Source organism: Equus asinus, chromosome X (genome assembly GCF_041296235.1).
Source record: "Equus asinus isolate D_3611 breed Donkey chromosome X, EquAss-T2T_v2, whole genome shotgun sequence".
Lineage (NCBI taxonomy): Eukaryota > Metazoa > Chordata > Mammalia > Perissodactyla > Equidae > Equus > Equus asinus.
The window spans coordinates 60,987,917-60,996,056 of NC_091820.1; positions in this window are offsets into that span (position 1 = coordinate 60,987,917).

Consider the following 8,140-nt stretch of genomic DNA (forward strand, 5'->3'; position numbering starts at 1 on the left):
TCTGGCCATGATGCCATAAGGACCTCAGCTCCCCATCGTTCCTGCCTTCATGAGCTCAGGGCTAAATGCCTTGATCAGGAAGACAAAGCCCACAGTTCTGGGTGCCAGGCATCCAGTCCCATTTTCCATGGCCTCTGTTGATCCTGGATGCAACCTTCAGGCTGGACTCAACAGATTCAGAACAAAAATAGGCCCTTGGCTAGAAAGACTGGCTTTCCACAAAGTGCTCTTTCCCCCAACGGCCAAAGCAAACGCCGCCGGCCGAGGCTAAAAGCCAGCCAGCCGCTCCCGACCTCTGCTGGCCAGCACCAAGGAGGCCCAGAGTCAACAGCGCGTGGACAGGTCTGCTATTTCATTCCTTCTCATTCCTCAAACATCAGATTTCCCTTCAGTGAATCTAAACAACCTAATAGAACTAAAGTCACCTCTAGCCTCTAGGAAAATGTTGAAGATCCCCAATGGGCCTCAATTACTGAGAGTTAGAGATTCAGCACAGCCCCCACCTCCACTTCCCTCAGCCTCTCAAAGGTACCCAAGCCCACAGGCCACCTTCTAGAGTCTCTCTGTTTAAATTGCTTTCCTCTGATCCCCTAAGTGAGAGGAAGGAAGTATGCAGGAATAAGCTATCAGTACCCACTGTTCTTGCTGGCTCACAGCCCAAACTGAGACTCAAAACAGAGTTCAATCAATCATTTTTCTTGAATTAAGTAGCCAACCTCCCCTCATCATGATAGGGTTTCAGACACTGGCTGAGAAGGACATGGAGAGAGGAAAAGGAGGAAAGGGAAGGAAAATGAGAGTGGGAAAGGCCAGGCAGAGAGAGAGGAAAGTATTTTTGAACTAACATAGAGAACTCTCTTCTGAAAGAATGGCTTTTGGCTGTTGAGTGAGAGTAGAGGAGTGGGAAAATCTTGGCAGTGGTAAAGCTAGAAGATGGCACTGCTTTGAGAATGAAGTTTTCTTGTCTGTGCACATAGAAATCACTCTCCCCTTGCAGACTGGACGAGTTGGTGCTGACTTAGAAGAAACCTGGGACTACAAGTGATTACTACCAAAAATGGAGTCATCCCTCCTCGGGGGTATTCAACATCTGAGTAGAACTACTAGGTCAACATCCTTTTTGGTACCCAAGTCCTTTCCAATAATAATCACAATCGTTTTACCATAATAATAAATACCATATACTTAGCACCAACTATGTACTTGGCAATGGTCTATTCCCAAACTGTGGACCAAGGCACCCCAGAGTACCATAGCCAATTCACAGGGGTACTGTAAGATATTTTAAATTTTTGAGGGAAACACAGTGACATCTGTTGGACATGGCATGAACTACTACTATTAAGTTTTTCCACCTAATTACTTAATAAACAGAAGTGTTAAAGTATTTCTTTTGGCTTAGGAGTGCTGTGAAAACAATTACTGACACACTAAGGGCACAGCGAACCAAGAAACTTTGGGAACCTTTGCCATATGCATTACATGGATTGCCTCACACAATCCTCAAACCTTATGAGGTAGGTCTTAATATTGTTTCCATTTTATAGATAAAGAAACAAAGGTTACAAGAGATAAAGTAATTTGCCCAAGTACCCAGCTAAGTGATGGCAAAGCAGAAGTGAGATCCTAGATGTGGCAGACTTCAGAGACTGTGCTCTTAAACCATTCACAACACTACCTTCCCATAATTAGCTTTATCCACTATCCTCATTGCATATGCAGGCTATGAAGAATGCCTTGATCAGGCAAGTGACCTTTCTGTTATGGAAATAGTGTTACTCCTCTAGAAATCCAGAATTTAGTCTCTAAATTAACACACATACCATAAGAAGCACAGGAAAAGGAATGCCATTTAACAGCAAGAATTAGACAAATATGAAGCATAAGCTGAAATTGGGGCTGTCTTCAAGCTATTTGAACTGTTCAACTGCTTTTGAACTAATTCTTTGGGATATTTCCCTATAATCTTACCCTAAATTTTACTTATCCTGAACCACCAAGGTGCACTTTTGTGTTATGGTGTGAGAAACAATGTTCTCTACCCCACTGGATATAAAAGAAGCAGCATCAGCCTCAGTTGCCACTGGCTTCCCTCTTGCCAACATGAGGGAAGCTAGCCATTGGACAAGGCCAACATACAGAAGAGGGAAGAGTCAAAAAAATCACAGAGAAAAGGAGCAGAGTCACAAGTGAACTATGTTTGAAGCCTGTCCTATTTGTAGACTTTTCTGTTATATGAGCCAATAAGTCCCTGGTTTGTTTCAGCCAGTCTAAGTTGGGTTTTCTGTATTTTGCAAACAAAATCATCCTGTGTAATAGTTACTCTCCTAAAGTACCTAGCACAATGTTTGGTATACTCATCTATAAGAGCTGAGTCCCAATGTCAATTACCAATGAAGTTTGTTCTCAACCTCCAAACAGAATTTATTGCTCCATCCTTTGTGTACTCATGGCTCATTATACATAACTTTACTGTATAGCATATCACATTGGGTTATTTATGTACAGTTACTTCTTTACCTTTTATCTCTCCCACTGTAAGGTAACTCTGTGGTGCCTTATAATATGCCTAGCACATAGGTGATGCTCCATAAGCATGTTTTGATCTGAACTGAAATGAAATATTAAGCATTCAATCAATGTTAGTTCAATTCTCCTTCCTCTGGTAGGCAGAATAATACCTGAAAGGCCCTATTCATACTGTAAACTCTGAGGACCCATAGACCTGACCCACTCCAGCCCCAGGCACATGCACAACAACTACAAATGCTAATAGTCAGTCTACTGTCCTAGCATCCAACATCTTGCACCAGATCTGACAGAAGTCAATCAAGAGGTTGCTGGGACAAGGCATGGGCCCCACCGAACCCAGCCTAGACAGTAGGAGCACAATATTGGCCACCACAAATGCAGCCAACTCTCCAATCAGAGCAGCACAAAGATATTTTCAGGAAGGCCCCCAAAATACACCCATTCAATTCTCTCCTTGCTGCTCCATCTCCAAGTCTGCAATTCTACCATAAGAATTTGATGGTGTTAACTGAGAGCTTTGGCCTTTTTCAACTGCCAATTCCTCTCTGTACAGTAGTTCCCCCTTATTCTGAATTCCCACAGTGCTTTGCACACTTTTCCATTATCACTTCTCTTATTGGCTTGTGATCTGTATACGTGTCTGTCTTTCCCACTAGACTGTGAGCTCCTTGAGGGTAAGAATGTGTTTTCTCAGTCTGCATCCCATGGACCTAGCATAGTGCCTAAAAAAGAATAGATGCTCAGAAAGTGTTTGTTGGAATGAATTACTGTTGAATCCCCCTCAAAAGAATGGGTTAGATTTATGGGTTAGACTTAATGCCATTTTTTAACCTTGATACCTCCTTGTGTAGTGAAAAAGTTTAGGAATTGGAGATGGTGGTAGAAGACATGGATTTGAGCCTGTCTTGGCCAATTACTAGCCCTATATTTTTATATCCTATATCCCTATATCCTTGCTTAAGACCTGTAACCTCTCTGAACCTTAGTTTCTTCACACTCACAATGACGGCAATCATAAACATACCTCACAAGGTTGTATTAAGGAGAAAGTGTACTGTCTAAGGCCATACTTTGTAAACGTGGTATCTTGTGAAAAAGCTGAGTTATTATATAACGTAATTTAACTGAAAGGGTTTTTTTTAAAATAATTCTTTTTGCTTAGGGTTAGATGGGGATTCCTTCAAAGAGCTGCAGAAAGTGCCATTATGTTGCTGGATATGCACTGAGGGGTTTTTCATGGCTGTGGGCCTATTCTCCCTGCCCCCATAAGATAATAAACAGCTGTCATTTTTCCTTAGCCATCCTCCCTCAGCAGTGTTCAAGGCTGGCAAACAGCAGTGGGAACAACCCAGAACTGGCTCTTAGAATCAGCACTAGGTCAATATTCTTGCAGATGAGAGTCCTTCTGCATTCAGCCACATTTCAGTTAATATTAACACCAATTTATGTTTCCTGAGCACCTGCAGGCTGGATGGTAAGAGAAGCCACCTAGGAACAGGGATGATGATGGGGAAAAAGTCACCTCTGAGTGCCAAACTAAAGCCTGCCAAATTGAACCACTTACTGCTCCTCATACATGCCCTGTGATTTTTCTACCTTTGGATCTTTGCTTTGTGCTCCAGAGGTCTGAAATGGCCTCCTTCCACCCCTTTCTCAATGTCAAGTGCTAACTGTCTTTCAAGGCCTGGCTCAAATTCTATCTTTATGACTCTTTCCCTATATACCTACCCCTGCCCCTTCATCTGAAATTTGTTCCTCCCTCTTTGATATTCCCCCAAAACACTCAGTTTCTGGCACTTACTGATGCGGGCTTGGTGAGCTGAGGAGTTGAAAGAAAGATTTCTTGGACTCTCAAGGTCTGGTAGTAGTGCCCCTTTATTCAGAGAATAGCATGGAGTAGCATGGGGACAGGGCCCATGAACAGTAAAGAGCTACAGCATGGGGACAGGATCCATGGGCAGTAAAGAGCTGCAATGGGTTGACAGTAGGACTAAATTTATAAAGCATAGGTATGTGAGTTATTTCTTTACAAGACAAAGGAAAGATCATGTAAAAATAAGACGTTAAAATGGTATCAGTGCAGATGGGGTCTGGTTATTGGGTGGGCCTATAACTTTGGATAAGAATCAGATCAGATCAGATCAGGATGTCCTATGCTTCCCAGAGGATGATATAGATCAGTATGTAGGGCAGGACACTTTGGGCTTTTCTCCCTGGGGCACTCTTGATCCTCATCACTTACTACTTTTCTATTATCTCAGTTAGTGTCTCATCAATTTATCCGTTCCTCCTAGGCATTCACCATCATTTGCCTGAAATATTAGTTACATTCTAAGTAGTCTCCCTGCCACCAGCCTTTCCCTCTTTCAGTCTATACTTCATGCTATTGCCAAAGGCAGCTTTCTGAAATGCAGACCACTCCTCTGATTTAAAATTTCTGATGGCAGGAGAAACACTGAATTTGGTAACATGGAAATATCTTCTCAAGATGGTGGTGTAGGCAGACTCTGAACACACCTCCTCCCATGAACACAACCAGGTCACAACTATTCTTGGAAAAATTACCCCAGAGAGAAAACTGAAAACTGGATAAAGAGAACCCCCAAACAAGGGACAGTCCTGAGTGAGGTGGAAGAGGCAGAAATTCCTTCTGAAGATAAAGAAAGCCACCTTCATGAGCGGTGGAGCTTCACACTCAGCTGGGCGGGAGCCACCATAAGGTACAAAGCCTCCCCTGGAGAAGCAGGGACCTTAGCATGGGCACATTACCACTATAAGCACCCTTCAGACTCAGCACAACAGAGATGAGTGTCGTACGTACTATCTGGCTTTGCTGGCTATTAACTGCAATGGGGAATACCCCCAGAAAAGCTATCAGACATAAGCTGAAAAAGTCGGCTCTTCAAGGGCCCATGCACAAATTCACGCATCTCAAAGAGCAACCTAAAATCACCAGAAAGAACACTGCACCGTCCTTTGGTGAAAAGAGACTCATCTGGTTGGCTCTGGGTACATCTTGGTGAGAGGTGAGACCTCTCTGGAGACTGAGACACTGTTGGCAGCCATTGTTGTGAACTAGTACAGGTGTGCTGACACAGATGCTGGCAGGTGCCATTGAAGTTCTTCCCCTGGCCTGTTAGCCCAGGGGTCTGCCACACCCACTAGAGCACAGATTTAATCCAGTTCAACTCGGGCAGGCAGCATGCCCTAGGGACTGGCCCCACCCAACAGCAAACCCTCAGGCTACTTGTTGGTCTGCATAGACTGGATGCATTGATCCTCTACAGGCAGGCCAGCAAGCATGTCCAAATCTGTGGGGCAGGGCCTTGTGAGGACCAGGTGAACTGTGGGGGAGTGTCAGTGGAGAGGTGGGAGCCTCTGCAGTGAGGTGACTAGGTACACTCCAGGAGGTCAGGAAGTGTGCACAGGCCAGGACTGTGTTGATGGTGTGTGTGGAACTGTGAGGGGTGGGGCTTGTCAGTGGCAGAAAACCTGTGCTTCACAAATAGCCACAAAGGGGATAGGCCTCACCTTCCAAAGCCTGAAACAATTGGGTGCTCCCATGCCTAGGGCCAGCCCCTTTCAGCTGCAATCCTAAGAGAGCTGACAACAGCCTTGCAGGCCTGAGGCCTATAGCAACTATAAGCCCCTGAGCCTAGCAACCAGCTACACTGGGTACCTACTCAATTAACAGGAAAACTGCAACAAGAGTGTCCTATTAGACCTTGCAGCCAACAGTGCTGGGGCTCCCCAACCCTGATTTACAGACAGCTGACCAGGGAGGAAAAGACTAGAATCCCAGGGTACCTGCAGTAAGAGCAACACTGTCACAGCAGAAGGGCACAAGTAGCCCACACAGTGGTCACTCCTGAATCATTTGGACTGGTGATGAGAGGGAAGCACACTGCTGGGCCTCAAAAGGCATCTGTTACAGAAGGCCACTTCTCCAAACTCAGGAAACATAGCTGACTCACCTAATACATAGATATAAGCACAGAGAAAGAGTTAAAATGAGGAGGCAAAGGAATACATTCCAAGCAAGGGAACAGGACAAAACCCCAGAAAAAGACCTAAATGAAACAGAAATAAACAATCTACCTGACAAAGAGTTCAAACAAAAAGTCATAAAGATTCTCACTGATATTGGGAGAAGACTGAATGAACACAGTGAGAACATCAACAAAAAATTGGAGAGTATAAAAAAGAACCACTCAGAAATGAAGAATACAATACTGGAAATGAAAAATTCACTACAGAGACTCAATAGCAGTGTAGATGATACAGAAGAACAGATCAGCAAGCTGGATGAAAATCTAGAGGAAATCACACAAGTTGAAGAGATAAAAGAAAAAAGAATTAAAAAGAATGAGAACAGTCTAAGGGAACTCTGTGACAATATCAAGCATACTAACATTCATACTATAGGTGTCTGAGAAGAGAGAGACAAAGGAGCAGAGAATCTATTTGAAGAAATAATAGCTGAAAACTTTCCTAACCTAACAAAGGAAACAGACATCCAAGTACAGGAAGCACAGAGAGCACCAAACAAGATAAATCCAAAGAGGTCCACACCAAGACACATTATAAATAAAATGTCCAAAATTAAAGATAGAGAATCCTAAAAGCAGCAAGAGAAAGACAACAAGTCACATACAAAGGAAAGCTCATAAGGCTATCAGCAGATTTCTAAGCCAAAACCCTAAAGGCGAGAAGTGAGTGGCATGACTTATTTAAAGTGCTGAAAAGAAAAAAACCTACAGCCAAGAATACTCTATCCAGCAAGGTTATCATTCAGAATGAAAGAAGAGATAAAGAGCTTCCAGACAAGCAAAAATTAAAGGAGTTTATTACCAAGAAATCAGTTCTACAAGAAGTGGTGAAGGGACTTATTTAAGTAGGGAAGAGAAGACCACAAATAGGGAAAAGAAAATTTTTTTTTTTAAAAAAAGCAATAAAATCACTAGTAAAGGCAAAAATACAGTAAAGGTAGCAGATCAACCACCTATGAAGATAATATGAAGGTTAAAAGACAAGCGGACTAAAATTACCTATTTCAATGATAACAGGGTGATAGACACACAAACTAAGAGATTAGATATGATTTCAAAAACATAATGTGGGAAGAAGGGAGTAAAAGAGTAGAGTTTTTAGAAAGAAGTCAAGCTAAAGAGACTAGCAACACAAAATAGATTGCTATATATATAAAATATTATATATGAACCTCACTGTAATCACAAATCAGATGCCCATAATAAACAAATAAACAAGAGGAAAGAAATCAAACATATTGCTAAATAAAGCCATCAAACCACAAGGGAAGACAGCAAGAGAAGAAGAGAGGAACAGAGAAGAACAACTAAAACACCTGGAAAAAAGTAACAAAATGATAATAAGTACATATTTGTCAATAGCTACTTTAAAGGTGACTAGTCTAAATGCTAAAATCAAGGCATAGGGTGGTCTATTGAATAAAAAGAAAAAACCCATATATATGCTGCATACAAGAGACACACTTCAGACCTAAAGACACTCACAAACTGAAAGTGAAAGGATGGAAAAAGATACTCCATGTAAATGGCAAAGAAAAGACAGCTGGGGTAGCAATACT